Genomic DNA, 27,437 nt, shown 5'->3' with positions numbered 1-27,437 from the left:
GTTTATTTTGTAACGCATGTAGACTTTTATAGTCTTCTTCTAGAATGTAGATGCATTTTTTATATTACTATTCATTTAATAGTGAGGTCATAAATAATACTTTATCTCACATAAGTATCCATCATATATATAATTATCATGTACATAAGTAGTTAACTGCATATCAGTTTAACCAGTTCTTAGTAAGGGCTATGGGTCCATCTGTTTCTTATAATAATTTCATATCTGCATCGGCCGCGCGCTGACCATAATGCGCCATAAACAAATAACGCTCTGTTAGCTTCTGTGAATCTCCTGATTACCATCGCAGCACAATAAGCCCGCCTTATTTACTCATAAACTGATAAATAATACCATATTACGGCAATAGCACGCATGATAGAGGTCAGATTAACCAATCTATTATCTTTCTTATTTGCATACAATACGGCCGAATAACTTTATAATTTATCTGTCACGGAAAGTTCCTATAATTATTTGATTACCTACTTCAATATACACATTTAAACAAATAGTCGGTTACATTTTATTCGAATGTTTAACGTAGGAGCGGATGTTTCATTTATATTTTTCGAAAACTTTGACCTAAGAAATTAACATATTTCTGTTAGCATTGAATGCACGTAATATAAAAACGTAAAGGAAGAATATCATAACTGTTCCAATGAAATATGACCAAAATATGTTTGATATTCAAATAGCAGAGGGGGCTTCCGCTGGGAACGCAGTGGGCCCCCGACGCATCGTCCGACATCTCGGGCACAAACACTCGTATTTTACGGCTACAACCGATCTGAATAATAACACGCTACATTAGTTTCCCATTATGCCTTCGAGACAATAAAATTTGCCCAATTTTACGATCGCATTAATAATTTTATGAATGGGAACAACCATTTAAATCTTTAAATGGAATGAATAAAAAATGTATTAATGTGATTATGTGGTCGTCATTTAAACTAAAGGTGTCGAAAGAGGTAAACAATATAGAGCAGTGTTTTGTCCCTATAAACCTATGGAATAAAGATCTGAACTGTTACAGCTGAACTTGTATAAAAGTTCATCAATAAAGCGCGATAAATACTAATGAATACACAAACCATAACCTAAACGTAGAAAATCTAGAGGGTATAAAGTCTCGAAAACATCGCTAAAATAGTATCCAGGTCGAAATGAAAATGGGTAGGCGATATTAGTACATTAGTTGGCGATATGCTGTTATATTTAACATCTGTTGCAGCTGCTATTGTTGGAGTGTTATATATATTTATTTATTATGAAAATAGTACGTAAAATATGCACATGGCGAAGGATTAAGTCAATTGGAGAGACCATGAAGAGGCTTATGTACTCAACAATTAATTGAATTGGAGTTAAAATTGGCAGGTTCTATTAAATGTAGGTAATTTAGTTACAATTTTCAAATGACTATAACTGAAAAATATATTGATAGATTACCAATATAATCATTTATTCAATACTGGTTTTATTTAAGTACTAATTAAAACATAATTTATGATTTTGCTCTATAAAAAAGCAATTTCAATCGTGACAAAATGTGATTTAGGATTTTAAAATCAGAATAAAATCTATTGCAAAAATAAGATAAGATAGCGAATATATCATGAAACATGATGATGAACAAAAATAAAACAAGAACTTCGACCGTTTTTTTTATGCAACTTAGAGTGGTAAACAACCTTTTTAAAGTTACTTAAAAATCACCTAAAGTGTATGATGACAGTGGAGGGAGCTCGGCGGAAGACAGTCAGTCGGTTCCCAGGGTATCGTTTGCACAAACACCGGACGCTCGCGCCGCCTTGTCCAGTCTACTCAACCGTGTGGCTTGCGATAATTTTATGGAACTTACTAGGTACTTTATAGACTTAGACGCAACGATCGTGCTCCTTAACTTTACATAGTTGACAAACGTGATTAGTATAGTCATAATCTTAATTTTAAATAAACTTGATCAAATTTTTTTTAAATTCGTCAAATAGTTGAGAAAAATACGCAAGACAATTAACAGATACTATTTAAAAATGATAATTTTCAATTTAGAAATTTGACTCTCTCATTAAATATATTTTTAATATATAATTTATTAATAATACATATAGTATTATCATTTATTTATTATATTTAACTATTTGTTTAATCAAGTAAAACTAGATTTTACAATCAATAGCGGTTCTCTTGAATAGACCATTTCTTATAATTAACACCCGTTTACAAAATTGACGAATAAGCTAATCAACAAAACAAATAAAGGGAAATGCAAAAGATTAGGTATATTTCTTAATAAATTATCTTAATACATATTAAATGCACACACAGTAGATTTATAGAAGCAAGACCAATCTGATGAGTTATTTTATTTTTGTACTTGTAAAATCATTACCACAATGTCGAGAACTACAAGGATGTGCATTGAGAACTCATGTCTATCAAGTTACGCGAAATGAAACCACAAAATCAGTGTCGGCCGCAAAACAACGGAAGCCACTACCGAGGGTCCCTTACTCTCTCACGTACCTGTGACTTATTACCATACATACAACTTTTACATCAAATAGTAACACATCAATCCAATAATATCATTCGCCATTATTGTTCAAGACATAAGATCTAAAATTCAACATAAACTAAAACATGATTGACCGTGCGACACCGTTATCGTTGCGAATAAACAATTCAAATGGAATGAAAATCGTAGATCTATGTACATAATATAGAACGTCTTTCTGATGTAACCATACAATGAATTTTGTTCTTATTTTAGGATATGATGTAGTACATTATTCCAATTATATTGTTTATCCAAAATAATCTTGCCGAAAACTTTTTTCTCTAAAATTATGCAGTGGATTAACATTTAGTTTTATAGCGATACGTCATGATTACAATTCAGTCCTATTAAAACTACTCTTGCATAAAACAAATACTAAATGGATGTCTGAACGAAATTGCAGTCATAAAAGTGAAGACCATTTATTGCATTATTCGGCTGGCATATCGAAACTGGCGCTTTCTATATTGACGGTACACTGCAATGCATTATAATAGGTCACATAAATTGCGAAATCAATTGTATTAAGCATAAATGTTAAATTGGTAAACTATAGAATATTTGTTACAAAATTGTTTTTAGCCAGTAATTGGAAAGAGGGGATTTAAGTACGGTACTTTCTAATTTTAATAAAGTATCTAGAAACACTTTTAGAAAGAATCGATAAAAAATCTAAATGAAAATATTTATTCTAATGGTAACTTTTGCTCATTTCTTAAATGAAAGAAAATTTCATTAAAAAGTAAGATTTCTTTTTAAATATATCCTTTTTTTTTTTAAAGTGTAAAGTTTTAAAATAGTTACTTTACGAGTAAGAGGATAAATTGATTTTGATATGAACTTTTTTTACACATTGTTCATGGGATAAAGGCTTCATATTTTATAAATTTCAATTTTAAAAAATACAGCATAATATAATTAGTATTTAAATAAGTGCGAAAAATATTTTTGTATAAATATTTAAACAATTAATTAGTTTCGTAAATTAGAAATTTTAAAATTTGCACTCCACTTTAAACATTGAATTTTAAAAGATGAAAAACGATAGAATGTTAACGTATAAGCACTCTCTTTACCATTACATTTTGTATTCAAATTACATATAACTTGGCCGGAAGTGTATGTGAGGAGTTATAGGTTTCATTTGCGGGCGATAGACGACAATTTTCAATTTTCTTGCGCGTGCGTCCCATTTGAATATTTTAATTTGGGGGGCGGCGCGACTATTTCAATTTATTTTATGAGTCCGTGCCCAGAAGGGGTTCGCAACTCTCTCACCATTTCAGATTAGTAAATATTTGATAGCTTTATTGCTCGGCGTGATACATTTATATATCCTTTTAAAATGAGTTGCTAGGAAATATTTCTTATTTAGATTTAGGCGAGTTGATCCAACCCTAGACAAGTTAAATTCGGTTCATTGTTATTTCGGTAAGGGTTTCTTCTTAGACTTAATTTTATTTACTACCTTACTAGCTCATTACGTAATACGCATTGTAAAGTAATAGTTGTTATAACAAAAATCACAAATTTGTAAATCAATAACATATGATATTTCCATGAATAAGGTTACTTGTTCATTAATATATTACAACTTATGTATCCATACTCATATTAACATTATATTAGTGCAGCCGTTTCTTGTTTTGATAAATAAAAACAAATAACTGCAAGTACTCCGGCAACTTTTCGTATAAAATAATGTTTATGAATGAGTAATGGAGAACTAAAGACTAAAATAATAATCGGTATGTATATGTATTGGTGTCGTAAGAGGCTACTAAGGAACTCAATAGTCGAGGAATGGGCAGTAACATGCCTCTTTAAATATCACCAAAGCTGAACTGCGGTTGCCAACCCGCTTGCTAAGCATGGCAACTACTGACAAAACCCCTTAATAGGAAGAGGCCTATATTCAGTAGTGAATAGTTAACGGCTAATATGGTAAGGTTCATACCTTGGTATGTATGTGTTGTAATGAGTGTGATGGTATGTAGTTATTATAGGAACGGAAAAAATGAACATTCTATGCTTATACAAAAATATTGCAAAAATTGTTAAAGATGATTAAAAATATATTTACAATTGCGTACGAGTACAATGTACTCCTCTTATATTTGTAAAATAATTGTTATAATAAAAATTTGTACTGAGAAAATTATTTGATTAGTTACACATTATTTTTCAAGTAATTATTTCGCGACTGCAATAGTTTAAGAAAGTGTTTGAATTAAGTCTTTAATTAATGATTTATACAAAACTACAATTTTAACAATATTTAATCATAAACAGAAAAGATAGGACGTATATATAGATAGGATGACAGCACAGCAGTGAAAGTGAGTATCCTGTTTAATAGGATCCATGAGATATATATTTCATAGGAGATATTTGGGCTTTGATAATAATTGTATCGTTGTGTTTGTAAATTGCCTTGCTTATTTCCTATATTGTATAATGCAAATAAAGTACTCATTCATTCAACAACAGAACCCATTAAATCTACACATCAGTCGAAAGTCTGACAATGTAAAATACTAATAGCATGACTGTTAAGAAAATACTTCTATATGAAGGATATTTTAGATTTTGAAAGTTACTAAACCCTTAGAAATATGAGCACGTTCAACTTACTCGTAGTATGTACTTTGACTCGTTACTCAGAAATTTACTGACTCACCATGTACAGCAATTGTTTATTTAAATCTATATTGATTTTACAGCTATATATGTAGATGTTATAATAATGTAGGTGTTTGATTACTATACCCCACAGCGAATGAGCGGCACTATGCTGCTCATTGCAGTTGGGGGCCGCACGACGCACGGCCGCGCCGCTCCGCCCGTGTTTAACCTCGTACAGCTATGTTTCATCTAATAGAATTGCGAGCTCGTTATCTGCTCAGATTAAAATATTCAGTATTTGAGTGATTTCACGAGCGAGTGAGCGGCAAAGGGTTGACTAGTCGTTCGCCCGCTTTGAACACTTGTGGGGAGGGCATGCTTCGGGTTAGGTGGTTACCTACCCACCTATTTTACATATGAGGAAGTGACGTCTGAATTATCAAAGTTATTAGGTTAGCTTTTGACGTCTTTATTAATATATCTAACCACTTTGATAATTAAATTTAACACTTGTAATTTAGGTATAGAAAAACTGCAATCACTCTTACCGAATTTCCTGTTTCTCTTGAATATTTAATTCCGGGTTCGTCAAAATTATCAATCGTCGACGTAACTTACAACAGTCGCGCACTGAAATGAATTGTTGAATTTAACTGGCTTTTTCCACAGTCTGGCTCCATGAATAATTCCATTTCATATAATGGCATGGACCGCATCAAATATTTCATTCCCAGTTTTGCATATTTAATTGGGACAAAAACAATGTCCGGGAATATTTTACAGGCTACTCGATTCCCTCGTTTCCTTCGTATTGAACATCCATTTTCAATAATTAATTGAAATAAAATCATTGTTAAAAAATATATTTTGTTCACTGAAGTTCATTGTATTATGAATAATGAAATATCGATACATTTAAAGTCATATCTGTTATTTGTATTTACTATTGTGTCATGTTATACAATAAGAGTTGAATCGATCTGTCATGGTAATATAATATGAACAGGCGGATGTAGGGAACAGATAAATATTGCACTCCACCCATGAAGAGCTAATTTTATGAGTGAAATTAGTTATTCACCTGTTGTTGCCATTTATAATAGAACACAATGAGATCAGATCGGCAGTGAAGCGGACCAGTCACCCGCCGAGCCCACTATTATTTGCGTATACCTGTACATGAAACCAATTCGATGATTACACTAATATCTGTTGCGTCATCATTAGCCCTTTATTGACGATTTAGTTACATGATGACTTTGTATTTGCGAATGCCTTTGCATCGTCAAAGAATTGATGATGTTTGTATTTTTACAATAAATGCCACTAGTTTTTAACAACAATACGGAATTAACTGTAATAAAATAAGTTTATAGTTTATAGTACCTATTATACATCTCATATATAGGGTGTTACAGACGTCCATTGTCTACGGTAACCCCGTTTACCAGCAGACGGGCCGTATGCTTCTTTGCCGCCATAGTGGTATATTTTTTTTTAAAAACTTCAGCATTAGGTTCGTTACCAGCCAACAAGGGGATATTAGGAGGAAAGAGATTCTTAGTATTGGGGATCTAACAGCTACCATTGCTAGAAATATATCCTATCAGGACATTTTCTCCTTGGAAACTATCTTGATTCATTCTTTATGAATTTATCACTATAGGCCAACTGACCTGCTTTCATCCTCATCTACCATCTCCCATTAGTGCTCAGCTAGTATATATGGATAGCACAGGGATACCATCCCATCATCACCTATTAAAAAAAATAGGAGCAAAACCCAGAATTTTCTAGTGCCCATCTGAAAAAAAGGAGCAGGGCTTTTAGATTTGAAAAAAGATATGTGTGAGAATACATATTTCACATTTTAAAGAATCATTAAACGATTTTGCTCTACTTTTCTATACATAAACGACTGTAACTCCAGAATCCACATAGAGAATTATTAGAGAATATTTGATTAAATTCAAATATAATGTTAATTTCATCCCCCAATAGAGGGAAGCCTATGTTCAATAGTGGACAACCAACGGCTAATATGGTATGGTATGGTATGGTATGATAATTTAAAAAATAAGTATCAGTAGATAATCAAAGATAACAGTTTCTACTGTCACCAACATACAGGAGCCATGTTTAATTTTAATATTCTGTAATTGAATAATACCGAAGTATTAAAAATAAAAAGTCACCTCACGTACCGTGAGAACGTTTAAATATTCTATGGTCTAGATGGGCGAGTTTTTACCATTTTTTGATGGTCGTTTGGCTTGTCCATATAATTCGTGGGGTACGTGACCATCATTTTTTTAAACTGCGCAATGCCCTCAATGTTCTGCCGCGTGATAATATTCCTCCAAACAGGTACTATTGAGATCAAATCGAGTCATCGTCACGTGCTAAGGTGATCGTTTCAAAAGTGTTATTTTATATTACGAGTAACAATAGCAACTTATTCATGGCAAATTTTATGCAATTTTATTTCTGTATTTAATTTAGTCTTGTTTTTTAAACGACTTAATAATTATTTCTTCTGATAATTGCTTATCTTTATAGTAAGAATATAAATACCACTGTTAAACTATTTCAAAGTCTGTTAATTAACTATAAGAAATGGATACATCACCGCAGACAAGTTTCATTCTAAGTAGTCCACATATAAATCGATCCGCGGTCGATATCAAGCCATAGCCAATCGATTACAGCGCGCTACCGGGCTTCGCTGGCTTCATTATACGTCGACCCTTAATATCTATGCAATCGAATACTTATTTTATTTCATGATAAAATAGAATTCAATTTTCCCTTTGTGTTTTAATAGCGAGCATTATTCATATTGAGTTAGTAATGATTTGGCTGTTTTCTTGAGTAATAAACACTTAAAAATTTAATTACATGCCTCAAATATACCATACGCATTGGAATCTCCCTATTATAAGTTTTACTATCACATTGTATAATAAAATTGCTACTGATTTATTCATCTTTTATCCATATATAATTCGTTTTATAATTACATCTATAAACTGTTATTGGATTTGTAATTATTATTAGATTACATCAGATTATAATTTAATTTCATAATTAGAAATCTTGATTATTGAACATTTTATTAGCTATAAACCTGAGTGTGAATTACTTCTGGACATATAGGTAAATAGCAGTCGTTTAGCGGATAGATCTATACTCTATGCGTAATATAATTACGATGGAAATTCTGTGTGTAAATTAGACCTAAACAATACCTTAATTTAAACACATTGTTTGTTACTAGAATTACATAAAATTCATTGTTCCAAGCACTAATTTGGAACAATGAGTTAATTGTGTTAAATTAAATATATTTTATTAACCATCAGACCTGTTAGAAGAATTGTCGATCGCAAATATGTTGCAGAGAGTAGATGAATAGAGTTAGCTCAAGATTATTTTATCCTGTAACATCTATACTGTTATTCACACCAGACAGATTAGGGCAGAGGTGCTCAAAATGGAACTGCAGGCGATCTACCCCAATATTGTTAGACTACGATTGATCGACTCTGAAGAGCTGCAAGTATGTGTGGTGCAGGATTGACTTCTAGGTAGAGTGTATCTATAGAGGCATGTATATTAATTTTCGCACAATGTACATTTTTTTAGTCAAGTTGATCGCGATGGACCGTTTGAACATAGGTTTAGGATATATACTCTATGAAATAAAGGTTTTTTTAATGTGTGTACATGGGACAGATAAAAGAAACACTAAGTGTCATGTCGTATAGGGAGGTCAAGGATATGGCCTGGGATAAAACTGGCTGGAGGAAGACGCATGAACTAGTTGCACCGACAAGAGGAAACTCTTAAATGAAAAAAGAGAGATAATGGCATAATATACAGGCGGGGCACCAGTAGGAGATGATAGATGATGGTAGAGGATAAAAGCAGGTCAATTAGCCCATCCTGAACAACTTTCAATTCAACTAGAATTAACCACGATGGTTTCCAAAGATAACCACGTGGAAGTTGACCTAACAGGGTATAATGGGGCTATTTGATCCCATTACTAACAATCCCCTTCCCCCTTGATATAAAGGTTAGTCGTAATAAAGATATCAATTCGAAACTAAACATGTATTCGTAAAAGTGAACAATCTACCACAGAAAGTATTGTTGAAATCTGTAAATAATGTTGGAGCCCTTTATATTACTATTGCGTAATATTTATTATCACGTGACTGCACGATTTGTGTCAAAAATTAAGTAAATATACTAGCTATAAATAACTCGCAACTTCTTCCGGTTGATCGGAATATGTGATCGTGATTGAGATAAAAAGTTGTATATAATATAAGTATATATATATAATAGGCATATATGTTATATATATAAGTATATATATATAACATATATGCCTTTTCCATTCCATGTAGCACGTGTATACCAAATTTCACAGTGATTGGTTAAGCTGTTAAGGCGCTATAATGTAACAAATAAACAAAGTTTCACATTTATAATATTAGTAAGAATTCAAGTGTTTAGGTATATTTTTTTATTTTTTTATTAAGCTGTCACTATTGAATTTAAACTTGCGATTTACATCCAAGTTTCTATACGCTATCCATTAGATTAGAGACATTTTCAGTTTCAGTTAAAAGAAGAACAAAAAGAGTATATTATAAACTAAGCATTTATTAAGCTAAACATTTAATTGACATTCTAAAGTTATTGTTTATATCGCATACAGGCAATTACGCGCTGTTCACTTACCTACCTTAGTCAAGAATATGATACGTTCGCAAGTTAGTGAGGCACGTAGGCGTGATGAGTTGACGGACAGTTCGAAAACAGTCAATAACGTGACCACAATGAGTCTAAATGCCGAACTGTCTCGCGTCGCCACGCACCGTGACATTTGTAAACTAACAAGTAGTTTTGATACTTGTTTCGATTTCTCAAATTTTACCGCTCCCATGTTTAAGTGTCAACTCGTAACTGACATTTATAAAACAATTGTAGATTTTTTTTTTAACTTACACATCTTCTTTTATATGTCAAATAGTGAAATATTTTTTATTTCGATATATTGAGAATTTATATTAATATTGACTAATTATTGGCTTTATTATATGTAGAATAAATTCTTAATATGTGATGTGTACTCTTGTAAAATTTCATTCGTGTTGATTTGATATTGGCTTTAAACCACATATTTATAAACTATAAACGTGCTCTGATGACTAGAAACTAGAATATTTAATAACTAGAAGTAACTAGTTCACTAGAAGAACAATATACAATACATCAGGATAAGGGGAGGAAAACTGGAAATAAAATCCTGTAGTAACATGCTTGCGTAATAATGGTAGACTTACTTTCTACTTTTGTGAAAAGAGACTCATTCTCAGAATAGATCTACATTGTTAGGTGTACTTTTAATAACAATATGTTAGATCTCCATACAGTTTCAAAAGAGATTGAATCAGATGAAGTAGCAATTTAATAAGTTGTTTAAAATTAAAAGTATCAGTCTCTGTATATTATTTATTATTAATTTTATTACCACAAAATTAAATACATAAAATCACATAAAAAATCGAAACTATACAAAAACGTAATGAAATATAAGAAGACAACTTAAGAAAGTATCAAAACGATTACATCGCTGTTTGTGTATTGGTAGTCGAAGAAAAGTTATTATTTTCTGAACTATGGTCATTAAAATTTTTGATTAACAACGTTTGATCCGTGTCGATGAGATGACGTTGCAAGTCCTTCTCATATTGTCCTTTTTCTTCGAGCCGTAACTAAATGTTTTGTATATTTTTTATGACTTTAGACAGATATTAAAACATTATCTCTGAAATATCTGGAATGCGTCCGTAGTTCCTTTCTTCACAGATGATTACTTTTGGAATGTAATAATAAATCATATTATGTTTGCGTCACGCAAATTATTAATAATACTTTTTTATACTATAATAATGTAGCAGAAAAAACATTTCACTGGTATATCGATTTTCTTATTCACCGCATGGAAAATTAATTTTATTTAGAATAACTGTAATACTGTATAAGGCATAGTAAGTCAGCAGCTGAACAAGCTAATAGTGATAAGACATAGCTTTTACTCCGTGGGTATTGGATCCTGATTACTTTTGTATTTTGGTAATAGCGTATCATCAACAACTTACAGTTCTGCTGTATAACATTAAATTCTTCAAAGCGGGGAGGGAAAGGATTGTTGATAATACTTTTGTATTTTGGTAATAGCGTATCATCAACAACTTACAGTTCTGCTGTATAACATTAAATTCGCAGTTGTTGATTTGCTAAAAATATCATATCGACCCCTATCAGGTCGACCTCCCCGTGGTGCCTTCTGGAAACCAGCGTGCTAAATTCCAAAAGTATTTATTACGATGGGCTAACGGCCTGCATTTTTCATTCTCATCTATCATTCGTCATTGGTGCCCCGCCAGCGTATACCGATAGCGAACGCGGGGTTACTATTCCATTACCATCCAGTGTAAAAAAATTCATCAAAGCATACAAAGCTTTAATTAAAATTTAATAAATTCCAATTCCCATTTTTGATTACCACTCATTTTCATTTCCAGAATGTAATAAACCTATCAATCGAATAGAATGCATTACCAATGAAGGAAATCGAAATAAAACTGTATACGAAGATTTGTCTAGTCAATAGGCTTCTTTTCTTAAAGATCTGTGCCCACCATCCAGCATTTTTTTTTATGAGAAATAAGAAATAATATCCCAATTCTACTATCTATAGATATATATTAGCGAAGGACCAGTGAGTGATGATAAGTGAGAATAAAATCAAATCCTTTATGACGAATTTCCCAGAATATAACCAGAATTTGGTTTCGAAGAGGCATCACATGTAAAACGATCTGATATGGTATTGCTAGCAATAGAGCTATTAGTCCAACCAATAACTTAACAGGTAATCAAGATAAAGATGTTAAAATATGTGATCCATTCACCTTGCATAATACAGATAGAGATCTCTATGGGGTCATCACAGGAAACTGCGACAATTATTTTGCGATAACCATTACTTATACAGTACGAGCTCAGTTTGTGTCACGTGTACGCGGTACGCTTACAGGGCAACACATCACAATCGGGCCCCACCTCGCACGAGCCCGGTATAGAAACTAACCATTCGTCATCCATTATTCACGGCCTAAATTGCACAACTTTAGAGCGCCATTTCTAAATGACATCTAAATCTGTTACTGTATTAACATTGTGAATAAAATTTATACAATCAATCTACATAAATGTCCGTGAGCGTCCGTCCATTAGTTAGCTCGAGCACAAAGGGCACACGCTCTTCTCGTAAATCAGACGCATGTACTCTTATTGAGATGGCTTGCCTAAATCGTAGTCAATAGCAATAGGCTGTAGTGCCGCCCGCGCCGATCGCCGTACTTCTACGAGTACGATACGGCACAGTACTTTCCAGCCATTAACGGCCCCTTACTGCCGACATTTGTCATTCGACGAAACACGTCATAATGAAGTGAAATCTATGATTACAATTATTGAATTGAATTTTAATGTCATATTTAAATCATAGCATTCTAGTGACAGCGTTCACAGTTATCAGACGTGTGGGCTTGACGAGAGGAATAAATTTATTACTATAACAGACAATCTTGATGATTCAAGAGTAAACGTAATTAAAATTGACACACACTGTGCTACAAATTGGATAATTATTCAAAGTGCATACTTTACACGCCCTAAACGGTTATTAAGATATTAAATATTACAAACATAAGCGTGTTTCGGCGTTGGGGAAAGGCAAACGAAGCGCGTGGCGCGCCGGGGGGCACAGCAGGCGGCGGCTACCGGCCGCGGGGCTCGGCTTGCTCTGCCTGCTCAACTAATTGTGGTGTTCGACCCCTGCCACCGTATCTGACACCTTGCAATACTATGAAAAATTAGTGTTTTTTTTTACTATTATTAATGGCAAACAAGTTAACAGACCAACTGAACATTTAAAGAATAGTGACTAAAGACAACCCAGAATATACCTGCTGGCCACTCATACACTTAATGTTAACTAACGCACTTCTTACATGTAGCTACTTCTATCAAGGATTTGGTAAACTGTTGTATTAAATATTGCACTAGTTAGCGTTCATATACAACAAAATTGCTATCTATAATTCTTCTATAAGTGCAATCTCCCACCGAAAGCTGGCGTTCATCATGGTGATCTTAACTTTATCCACCAATGTCCTGATAACGAACCCCGTGATCATCCTGAACCACTGTCATACCTACTTAATCATTAAAAAGTCAACCTTACATAATCGTATTTTATATATTGAACTCTTTGTCTCGTTCTTTTGTGCTATATTCCCAATTTGAAAGAAAGTGACAAAACACTGTAATAATTTAAATAACGTTGTAGATTGTTACAGTTTTTATAAATAAGGAGGTTAGTTTTTTTTTCAACTAAAAGGTCATTGTGTCATCTCTATTTTTGGTAAAAATAAAATATATGGCACACAAGCAAGGTACATGAACTCTAACAAGACTGTAAGGACATAAATATCAATAATATGTAGGTGTAAGGCATAAAACAATCCCAAATCATGCATAATAACCAAATAGAATATTATATATTGTACCAGAGGGAGACTTTGTACAAAAGTCGATTGCTTGGGTACCTCTGTCCGTCGTACCTCTGTCGTGTTTCAACCGTGAAGCAGCTGTGTTTGTATGGCTGTGTTTCGGTTTGAAGGGTGGGACATTGCAGTGAATTTACAGTGGACAGAACAATAACACCTGAGTCCTCAGGAATGGCAACGTAGAGGCGGAGGAGGCATCATGGGCGAAACAGTATACTCTGTTATGTCCATGGTACTTGCTCATGTCTATAGGCGACGGTTACCACTTTCCATCAAGTGGGCCGTCAGCTTGTTTGCCATTCTAAGTTGTATAAAAAAAAAATATGATATGGTCACAATTTAAACGTAAAATAAATCATAAATCGTTAAAATAAAAAGCATTAAACCAGCATACAGAGTCGTAAATAATAAATATAGTGGATTGGTAGTACAGGCCGCATCGAGTTACATCAAACCGCTCTAAACGGAACGTTATCTCGTTATCATTTAAGTCGTGTCACCACATCACAAGCGGTGAACGCCAGAGCATAAGAGGTGACGAAGTCAACTTCTAAAGGTATTAAAATAACGATGGGAATAAAATAAAAGAGTATTTTATACATGCATAATAGCGTTTTGGGTGGATATAAATGAGGAGAGCTGTACAAATATCTAAATAAAAGACTAGGATATCATAAACCGGGATGGCCGTGTGCGTTAGATGCCGCGTACAGATTGTGGGATGCCCGCTGTGGCGCGCGGCCGGTGCGGCGGACCTATCATTAATATCATCTCATTGCGGCTGTTTACATTTCATTCATAAGTTCGTTTGTCCGGTTAGTGTAATATTTTACTTTGCTGGGATTCGTTTGACCTTATTCATTCAAATAACCGAAAATGTTACAAGTGCAAAATGCAAACACTATCTACTTCCTACTTATACATATAGTTATACATTATTACCCTTTTATAAGCTATTTCGCTAATAGACTTTAATAAACTCTAAAGTTATAGAATTGACATAATCATGATTGATATAAACTATCGAAATATTGAAACTCTATATCTACTTATAACCGTACTAGGATTTTTTAATAAGTTAATTCATTTATAATAGCAAATCAGATTTTATATATACATTATGCAGATTATTTAGTACATATTTGTTTCATCTTTGATACCACGTAGTATTTATATTGAAATTATATAATTAGAATGACGAATAAAATATTTCTAATATTCCTATTATCTCTAGTGAGATGTTGAGTACTAGCGCACATACCTACAATGTAAAATAGCGAATTATTTAGATAATACATCTACATATATATAGAAAATTAGTATTACAATTAACTTTCCAGAATTCAATTCGACATGCTTTAAGTACTTAAAACATTGTTTGCTGCACGCTTCATCTAAAAAACAAACCAATGCAATGTACACTTTCAACGGTCACAATTTAATGACTCAGACATTAAAATATGAATAAAACGCACCGTAATATGTGAACGGCGATCGTATTCATATATTTTTTGTTTTAATAAACCCTTGGCGTGTATATGTCGCCGAAGCTCGCACGTTGGCCCTTATTTATTGACCTATTAGAGATAACATTAAGATCAAGATGCACGGCCAAGGACCTTTGTTATAAAAATGTCTGCTTCATTATTCTTGAAAAAATTATAGCTAGACTTAACGTGGATAACGACCACAAAATTATGATAGTGCTTAATTATTTACAACCGACTTCAAAAAGTAGGAGATTCTCAATTCGGTTTTAATTTTTTTGCATTGTAATACATGTTTAATTTTGATAGTTAGGTACTTACCGATCCGCAATATAAAAAATATCTATTTGTAAAACTACAACGGGAAAGGTAGGAGTGACCTATTCAATGCCGGAACCACACAGCACATGTCTTATAATACTACTTAATTAATATACGCTCATAATGAGATATAATACAAAATAAAATCTACAAAAAAATCCCTTTCTGTAGTACTCTTGTAATAATATTAGAGCACAAATAAATAGATGATGTCAAACATTATTTTTAATAACATTGTCGGTCATAGTAAGATAGCAAGTATAGAAGTATATTATTATCCAATCGATTTAATATATTATTTCTATTTTATACTTCCGCACAATACAGTACTAAAATATTTTATTCTTAACGTATTAATACAACTAAATACAATAAAATTAAATAATACACAATAAAAACACATCCACTATATGCCTGTCCGGAGTTAACAGATGGCGGTATCCTCGCCTTATAATTTTTCCCAGATTTTTAATCCGAACAATTTAAATCAATACTCATTATAGCTTTTCAAAGGACCGTCATTTTGAATTTTTAACACAAGAACAAAGAACTTGTTTTATAATCTGATATTTAAAGGTATTTTAAGTTTATGACTTTCTGTGCTTGATAAATAATCGAAAACGTTGACACCGTTCCACGCACGAAGCAAGCCGGTTTTGAATATGCAGCTTATTAATATTATTTTACATATAAAATAACTTTATTTGATATATTTTATTAAATTTTAGATATTGTTTTGATAATAAATTATAATATAATTTTGTAGATGATATCGCGTCCATTAGACATATGATTAAATTTACATTACATTTGGGTCGTCCACTTATTTTCCATTCCAAGTTGTATAAAAAATTTAAGTAGGTAGGTACTTTATGTGATGCTTCACTTTTTTTAGTAGCTCCAATAACAAGTGATTATTTTCAGGATTACATAAAATTCTTGCACCAACAACATTTATCTATAATGTGATAAACAGATAAACATTATTGCCTCGTCTTTAGATTCTAAACAAAGTAAGATAAATAATACCACAGTCTAAAACCGGAGAAAGTAACAAAATCCTAAAAAAGATATCAATAAAAAATATATACATAAACTAATTTTAAGTGCAGTAAGTAAGACCCTATTTATGGTTCTTTCATATTGTGAAACCTTCAATGCAAAAGCCCGCGTTTGGTTACTTTTTTCTGTTTACAATTGATATATTAATAATGGTCATAAATAAAAACAGTTAAAATGTCCACTTTACACAAAACATAATTGGATTGACTCCGAATAACTCACCGAGTTTAACAGTTTTCTTGCGCAAAAGACAATATTGACGGAGTAGTATATTTACATCGGTCAGTTACACAAAGAAAATCCTATTATGATTTGTGTAAGGTGAGATTTTAATACCCCATATTATAAGTGATAAGTACCTATATTTTTTCATGTAATGATGTAAAAATATTTAAAAAAAATGAAATGAAGGTTAGAAAACAGGAATTTTATAGTCTATGTTCATGCCAGGGCTCTACAACTGTGAAATAAAGTTAATTTGACATAAAATTTAAAAATCACTTATTTGTAATAATAGTTCAATATTTTGTTTATTTATTTTTAATGACAAACCAAAGTTCGATTACCTCTTTGGAATATTAATTATTTCAATAAATCAATAAGCCTTATTATGAGTAATCTCGATACAGTTACATAAAGATCGCCGATAGAGCCGGGAACTGGTTGGCGCGACCTCGACTGGAGTCACACTAGTACCTGCATCTGACAATTTCTTCGTGGGCGGTCTTAAAGTCTCTATTTTATTAACACTACGTTTCTGTCAATAAACGTGCTTTCATTGTTTTTACTAGATTGTTATCAGATCCTCTGATAAGAGCACGATTATATCTCGTGGGAATTATCGCATTTAGAAAATATGAACAATATCTCATAATTCTTATACTGATACATTCCATATTCCATTTAGTATACGAAAAATATATAAAAAAATCAAATGCAATATTTTTCCCTAAACGTCTATATTACAAGAATGTAGCTGGCCATTAAAACGTCTCATCGTTAATTAGCATAAACCCTTTTCTTCTATTTAAATTCTGTCTTGCAAAGTGAAAATAAGAGGTAATAAAAGTAGCGTAATAAATATCCAAGAAAGTTGTTTTAATTTCTTCTTACACGGGGCAGATTAACCGGCGCGATCGGCGAACTTCCCCGATTTTAATTTTCTTTAAAACATCAGTTTGTTTTATGCATTTTTCTTTAACTGAATAGCTTAAAGGCTTTACTGACTTCAAAACATTTCCAGAAATAGAACCGGATTTTTGAACTGTAATGTTCATTGGAGTTTTTAGAAGTACCTGTCTACAAAATAATTATATACTAATATATATGGTCGTAATGGATATATCAACAATTAGGTATGAGACTGAATAGTTTTCCCCTAGACGCATTAATAAAACATTTTTTTAATTTTTTAATAATAATTATACATGTGACCACAAGAATTATATGACAAATTCAAATAAGATTTTTAAGAATGAATTAATAAAGCTATCATAGTAGATCATCCATAAACAGGTTTTATAAACACAGTGTCATCACAGTGTAAGTTTAAATTGTGGTATTATACCATATCATATTAAAAGTAGAAAATTTAACCATTAGTATTATTATATGTACTTTATATAAATTTTATAATAAAATTATTTTTATGATTATAATTTAAATTATATATATTATCATAGACATGAACAGTACCATGTACATAACATTAATAATATTATAAAAAAAATATTTTAATATTGTCATTGGCTAAAATTTTATATATGTAATAAGCATACGTCGATAAAATTGAACGATCGCCATTCTGGCTAAACAATGTATTGGCATATCGGCGGCTTAGGTCCGCGATCATGGGAAAGCCGATGATCCGACAATCGCAGCGAATGGCCAGCAGTGCGCGGGCGCAGGCTCACCTTATCACTCCCGTCGAACCATTGTGCTAGCATATTCCCGACATTTGCAATATTGCATGCCAACAAAATAGCCTGTAGATTACAAAAGCGTGATTAGAATATTTAGTACCTGGGTAACCGTATAGTCATTCGTCTCATACCAGAAGATTCGCGATAATAAATCGGTTTATGTCTTATAGATATTAGTGACAGTCATTGGTCGTATATGGGGAAAGGGCATCTTAGTAATGCAGATTACCAGTCCCATTGCTATCAATATATCCTGTCAGGTCGACCTCCACGTGGTCCCTCCTAAAAACTATCGTGCTGAATCCCATGCGTATTCATCACGATTGACTAATTAACTTGTCTTTGGGGAAGGCTCCTTAAAAAAGCATACCCTCAAAAAATTTTTTCGCATAGTGAAAGCTTCTCTAGTATTCTGGGCTAGGTACCACAATTCTGGGATGGGCACGGCCAACCTATCCACCCTCCTCTTAAATACGCATAAAATGGCAGTGAAAGTTGAACTTTATATAATTCTTAAAAAATAGAAACATCTATCTTTTAAGAACTTACTGCTAATTTCAACTTCTCAAAAAGTTTCATTCGGTTATCAATTTAGCCTTTACTTTCATTTTCACATTTTGGTTTTCCAAAAAAGAGAATGTTTCCAATTCATATTATTATAAGACTGCCTAAAAAAGAGAATCTTTCTTGGATCTTACGGTTCATGTACCTATGTGAGTTTTTTTTCTAGATCATGTTCAAAATGCTTTGATTGAATCGGAATATCGTCACGAGAAGCCTTTATCACCCAAATAACACTATATATATATATATATATATATATATATATATATATATATATATATATATATATATATATATATATATATATATATATATATATATATGGCTATATATCTATATCTATGGCCCTGAGTTGGCCCTGTTATACAACAACTAAGTGTTAAAATATTTTTTTTTTCAACTTTTTTTGGAACTGGCATGTATCTGTAGTCAAAATTCTCATCATGAAAAATTATGATGCCAAAAATAAAAAATTGTGAATGATTACTCCTGATCCCACGGTGCCCTTCGTCTGTGGCATGCAATAAAATCTGGTTCAGTTATAGTTTGCGAAAGCAATTATGTTGTAAAACTTAGTGGCCTCTACTGTCCTAATGAAATATTCCACTTTTATTAATGTTGGCCATTTATTGGAGTGCAATATAACGCAAATAAATAAATTTATGCTAAGTCTTTATTTGTTTTAGTCCAAGTTTATGTGTATCGTTATAAATATCGGAAGACGTAAATGATTTGAAGAAAGATATAATTTACTAGCTTGTTGTAGTTTTATTATCTAGAATAACAACTAGTTATACTCCCACGAAAATTATTGTCTCCTTGTATTATATTTATATGTTATTATCACTCATTCAAGCCAGCACTAAATTTTATTATAATGATGAATATATTAACTGTGGTCCGAGACTATAGCTCAATTAAGCATCATAAAGACATAATCATAACCGAAAGTATAATGAACTTTTTATATAAGACCTTTTTTTTAATTTTATTATTTTCTACTACTAATAATACACTAGTCATAATTATACCTACAGTAGACTGTTTTACTAGGGTGGTCCAATCACATCTTATTTTTATTTAATAATTTTTAGTTTAATTATCTGTGCCTATAAATATAGAATTTTGCAGTAAATAAATACTGTTTTATACTTATATATATAGTAATTATATTAAAATATATGTAGGTATGACGTTTTTTTAAAGTAGTTTGTTATCTTTATTTCCAAAACCAAAAAATATTTTCATAATCATCATTTCAGGCATTATCTGTCCACTGCTGGACATAAACCTCCCCCATAGACTGCCAAAAATCTTTTAATTGAACATAATATTTATACAGATATATATTTTAGTTTAGATAAATAAATATACCAATATTTACATTTCAATATAAATTCTGAAAAATATTACTTGTGTACAATGTTCAGTAAGTTCAGTAGATACGTGTCGATATGTTTAATGTATGACGTACGAGCATGACATGTCCCGAGCTAATTAATGTAAGCACTGCGCAGGAGTTAATTAATTACCGGCTACCGGCTACATGTGCATGAAGCATTAATATAATTCATAACAAACCTAATTATGAAACATGGACGCGCCTTGTACCGCCACCCGCGGGGCGCAGCTTGATCGCTGTTCACTTTGGTAAAAACTGTAAAACCTTATAATTCCTCGCTTACTGGTCCGCTATTGCCTCTTATTGCTCGCAACTGTGCTCACTGGTCACATTGCTGTTTTTGCTTCACTGTTTAGAAATGCCAACAGCGACATGTAATTTAATAAACTGGTCGACAGTTTGTTTAAATCACTATTCCTGTGTAAAGACACTATAAAATAATGAGTCTTAAACTAAAATTTAAAGAAAAATCGTTCTATCAAATATATATAACCAATTTGAAATGCACCTCAGACTATAATATTTTGCAGATTCGCCCGTGTGTTTTACGATGAAAAGCATCTTATGTGTTAATCCTAGATAACGTATAAAATATTTACGATCTATTTATATTTTAAGTATGGATCAAATCCATTCAACCGTTTAAACATGATTAAGTAACAAACATCCAAACATTGCTTCTTTCTAATTTTTTTCATTTATACTTAGTATTAGTAAAGTTGATGCAGTTTTAATAATCCGAAAACTTTTACTTATTTATTTTTATAATAATTATTATCGTAAATAAATAAAACTTTATAATATTATAGGTATGGAATTTTATGTAGCTTAGAACTATTCCTACACATATAAAAATATCTCTCTGGATTATTCTAGTGAGATTTTTTTATTTTTTTTTTATTGTACTTTATATTAAATACGTGTTCAAAATATACATATAGTATTTTATAGTGCGTGTGTGTGTGTGTGTGTTTTTTTTTTTTATTTATATACCAACTCCTATAAAATAAAAGTCAATATAATTTTATTTAATATCTGAATGTTAATGTAATATACCAACCCGTATAAAATAGAAGTCAATATAATTTTATTTTAATATCTGAATGTTAATGTAATATTAACTTTCAGACTTTTCGCGCTGCATGTTAATATGTTATGTACACAAACGTACAAGTTTAATAATATTTTTTATACAAGAAGGTACCTGTTTTCCAAACAGATTACTTTCGATTACATTTATTGATAAACAGCGTGTAAGATCGATGACACGAAATCAATTAATTTATATATGTATTTTTTGTAATTAACGGCTCATGTTCATTGCCATTCCGTGGTGCGTCTTACTGACACAATCAAGTTACATCGCCCGGTGTCGCGCGTAAAAAATACCCATAGCCATGTCATGTAAACACACTCATTCAATTCACACAAATGAATTGTTGTATACAGTGTTATGTAAAATTGCACACAATCTCGTACAAATAAAATTTTTTTTTTTTAAAGGAATGATGAAAATCTGATGTTTAATTATTTAAAAGATATATGCAATAAATATTCTCATATAATCTAAAAAGCAATTTAGTTAAATAGAAAACTTCCTCTCCTTGTTTTAAACTGTGTTTTATAATAATATTCATAAAGTTGCGTTATATCCACAATTGTTCGTATTTATTGAATTTGTTGTAATAAATTGGTTGCAAGCATGGAAACCATGCATTATTGACCGCAATTTTCTATAAATACAATTTCTTAATTTAAATGTAATTATGTACTTTTATAAATTAACAAACTAAAATATTTAAAATGTGTTATCTCCATGTATGGGAAAACTCCTGCTGATCACTCGTCTTATTAGTGTATGAGAAATATTTTGTTTTATGCTCTTCACAATGTTACTTACACAAAACGAGGACATTTGTGTACGTTGTAAAAACTATAATTACTCAGTTGTATCGCCTTAGTTGTACTACTTATGTACTGATAAGAATCTTTAAAACAATGTTTCTTGTGGGATATTTAATTAAAGTTACGCGTGAACATTCATTGAAATCAACTTTGTGCAAAATTTTTTTTTTTATTTTCGTTGTTTTTTAGAACAGTACTCTATAAAACATACCATTAATAATACATAGCACCTAATGGATAATTTTAATGACAATGTAACTATTAATGAGTAATATAAGACTACGCTGGTAGCTTGCTACTTATGGGGTTTTATTAGTTTTCTTTCTCCTGTACGTATGTATAGCACATGAGCTAAAATTTACTCTTCTATTTCCTGGTGACGCATTGTATTCTTACTTCATCATAACACAAAACATCGCAACACAACATGTAGATATTGACTTAAGGAAATTTAATATCTTAAAAAATTAGGGGATAAAAATCACGTTTTAGCATTCCGTTATGATTGTCACATTTCTGTCACTTTTCAAATTTTAGAAACCGTAACAGATGCAAAAAGTTATAGAACGATAGATGAACGTGCTGGGTCATTTAACGTAAACATCACGCACATTTATTTTTCGTTTGTACTTTGTCTAATTTCGCAGCGGCATTGGAAACTCTTTATTTTTCTGTCCGTTAGATTTGAATTTTCAATCGAAAATCATCAAACGATGACAGAGACGTGATTTCAGTTTGTGGACTTGAAATGTTTTCATTTCTTCGCAATTGTGTTTAAAATTAAATACTTTACCGCTGCTAAACCAAATTGACTGAATCTATGCTTATAATCTTTATACCATCATCATTAACACTACAGCCGTTAACTGTCCACTGCTGAATATAGACCTTCCATAAGGAGACTTTTGCCACAGAACTGCCACGCTTGACAGGCGAGTTGGCAACTGCAATTAGGCTTTTGGTGATGTTTTAAGAGAGACGCTGCTGCCCATCCCTCGACCATTAAATCCCAATAAGCAGAGTATGTTCTTAACTACTTATGTTTAAGTAGAAGTACCTTTAAATATTCTAATTATTTGTTACTCTTTTAAATAATGTTATTACTAATAATTTAAGTATTTATTTATTTCTATTTAGTAAGTAATAGAAGTTTTAGTATGTCTTAGTTATAAATAAGTATCTATATATATAATTTATAAATAACAATATATCAGTAACCTATATGTTTTTTTTTTATACAACTTAGAATGCCAAACTGACGGTCCACCTGATTGGAAGTAGTAACCGTCGCTTATAGACATGAGCAGTACCATGGACATAACAGAGTATACTGTCTCGCCCATGATACCCCCCATGCGTTGCCATTCCTGAGGATTCAGGTGTTATTCCTCTGTATCCTGTAAATTCACTGCCATATCCCACCCTTTAAACCGAAACACAGCCATGCAAACACAACTGCTTCACGGTTAAAACACAAATGGGACAGAGGTACCCAAGCAATCGACTTTTGTACAAAGTCTTTCTCTGGTAACCTATATGTTATACCTAAATTACTGTTACTTAGTCTACATTCAGTAAAGAAGTTATCTATGCCTTGTTTTCATTTTAAATTAACAACAACTAAATAAAATTAAACGTTTTATCACTGTGTACAATAAAGAATACATAATAATATCTAAATAGAGATTCTCTCTAAAAATGCTTCTCCAAAAACAAATCAACATTTTTATCCTTGTGTGAGTATGATATACCATACGATTCGTCAGTGTGAGTTTGAATAGATGTGCCAAAATATTTGTAGCTGTTACTTGCAATAGTAAAAAATGGCATGTGGTTTTGTTTTAAAAAATACACGTCAACAGTTAGCTAATCATGATTAAAACGTTTTTGCATTTGAAGCTCTATCTAGAATTATATGATCTATGTACGGCGGATGGAATTGTATATGAAAATATTTATTCAAATTGATTTTAACATTATTTAATTACTTATATTTAATGTAAGTATTTACCTACAAGTTTGTCACTACGTATCATAATATAAGAGACTGTAGGTACTGTGTAACTATAAACACTAAGCAGTAAATAGTTGCATACATCGCAGTAAATATTGAATAAGTAAGCGTAGGTGTCAACAACAACTCACCTGCACGTACTGGTTACGAACACCGTAAAAGGGTGTAGTATAGAGACATGCAAATCCAAACTTTCATCTTGGTCAACAAAAACGACAAGGATGGAAAACTTTCCACCTCGGGGCGCACGAGGCATGAGTTTTGCATACTGGCCGGTGGACAGGACACCTTACATCAAAACAAGTGAGGTCGTAGGAGTGAAGAGGCAAGCGTGGTGGCGGGTGTCGGGATGCGGGGGAGGGGGGAGGCGTGGGGCGGGCCGGGGGCGTGCAACGAGTGCATGCCCGCCGCGCGGCCTCCCGCCTGCAGTGTCTGCACCTCGTAGCACCAGAGTATAAGTGGTGCACAATCTTCAGTCGACACACTTCGTGATTGCTATAAGTAACACCTTTGGTAATTAATAGCTTTCCGGCTTAAGCTGTAATGACAGATTTTTATTCGCCTCTACTTGATTGTTCTTGCAAAAATCATCTCAACTTTCAGTATTTATATATAAATAAATAATTATATTTAAAAAAATCATATTTTTTTAATGAAAATATGATTCTGTACATAAATATTATTGTAACATATTTTTAGCATAGGTGTTAGACCTATAACAATGATTCAGACATAGGTTATTAATGTAAATATGGAAAAATAATAATCTACGTGTAATTTATATATAACTACCTATTATTATAATACGTATTGATATCTTTGTAACCTACGTATAACTTAACTCGACAACTTTGTAATTATATAAACATACTTGAATATGGAACATATAACGCCATCTAGTGGTAGATGGCAGTACTTTATTAAACTAGCATTCTTGCTTTTTCAACTTGTTTCATTTAAGATTTGTTACAAATATATCTCTTTATATTTGTCATAACTTTTGATTTTAAAATGTAATATAGATTAATTGTTTTAGAGAAAATTAAATTTCATAACTTTCCACGACACTGCCTTGAGGCTTTTATATGTGAGTCACTACTTATACTTATTAGTATATATTGTTATTTGTATATAGTAAATATTTACATAGTCACAGGAAATCTATTTAATTCTATAAAAGTAATTCCACTTTTTATTATTTTCTACAAAAAGCCGCATATTTTTTTTATTATTATTTTGTGTTATAACGTTACCCTTTGTAAATAAACTTGGTAGATATTACGAGTATAGACAGAATAATTCCCGTACTATATCTATTGAGGATATTGGAATGAAGATTTATAATTTAATTTCAAACGTGTAGAAATTGTCTTCTCTATATCGTGTTGCTATTATAAAGTATATCATTCCAACCACAGATAATATAGAATTACACGTAAGAAAAAAAAAATATCATTCTACTATTCAACATAGTTTTAGGAGTATTAGAAATTGATGTAACAACGCGATTGAATGGTTATATATATATATATATATATATATATATATATATATATATATATATATATATATATATATATATATATATATATATATATATATAACAACATAGTGCATGCATCAAGCATGTGGCTTACCTGATGGTAAGTGACTACCGCCGCCCATGATCACCCACAACACTAACGACATTGCAGGTGTGCTGCCGGCCTTTTAAAAAGGAATATGCTCTTTTCTTGAAGGTTATGTTGTCGTATCGGTTCGGAAATACTACTGCTGAAAGTTGATTTCAAAGAGTGGTTGTGCGTGGAAGAAAGTGCCTTGAAAAACGCACGGCGGAGGACCGCCACTCGTCCAGATGGTTGGGATGAAATTTTAGTTTATTATATATAAGTAATATATGATATATACGCTACATATGAGTATATAATAAGTAAAATTAAGTAAAGTAACTATATAAAAGTATTAAATAAGGTTATCTAATACCTTTAATACAATTATCATATATCCTCATATACAGCTGTTTCATATAAAAACTACATTAAATATAATAAGTACAGAAAAATAAACTCTTGATAAAACTACAATAATTAAATTAGCAACGCGCACGTTATGCCCCTGGTATTGCAAGCGTTTATAGGAAACCGCTTACTATCAGGTGAGCCGTATACTTGTTTTTTTTTTTATACCACTAAGGTGGCAAATAAGCATACGGCCCACCTGATAGTAAGAGGTTACGGTAGCCTATGAACACCTGCAATACCAGAGGTATTACGCGTGCGTTGCCAACCTTGAAGAAACCTCTTTACCCCCCTTTTGAAGAACCCCATGCTGTAGTCTCTTGGGAAAATCTCGGCAGGGAGCTCATTCCACAACCTGAGTGTTCGTGGAAGGAAACAATATTAGTAGTATAAACAATTTTAATTTTAAATAATCTAAAATTACTGGTAAAGAAATACTGCGAAGCTCTATAATCATATAAATACCTTTAGGAATATATCCATTACAAATAACACTCCTAGACAATCATCAACTTCGGTGATAAGATATGCAGGTAGCCATTTCAAGACAGGTTTTTGATTCAACTGTAACCAGTCGTTAAATGACAGGATAACATCTATTCACCAAGATAAAAATTACAGCTATCAAGATAATTCTGATATTATTAATTTATCTGATGATAAAATTATAATTAAGAGAGGCTGTGAATATTATACGCACATTTTGGATTTTTATTCATCAAAATTAGATATCAACTATTCGAAAAATTAACTAGTAGATACTTAAATAAGTAACTAAAACAATAAAAGCAATTTTTTTATAAATGAAATAAAAATTGAAACGATCAAATGGGTATAAATGGCCGAACCAAATATTATGAAAAAACAAACAATGCTAAAAAGAGAAGATAAATT

This window comes from Galleria mellonella, unplaced genomic scaffold, assembly GCF_026898425.1.
Source record: "Galleria mellonella isolate WM207_F2 unplaced genomic scaffold, CSIRO_AGI_GalMel_v1 utg588, whole genome shotgun sequence".
In the NCBI taxonomy this organism is placed as follows: Eukaryota; Metazoa; Arthropoda; class Insecta; order Lepidoptera; family Pyralidae; genus Galleria; species Galleria mellonella.
This window is presented reverse-complemented; position numbering follows the sequence as displayed.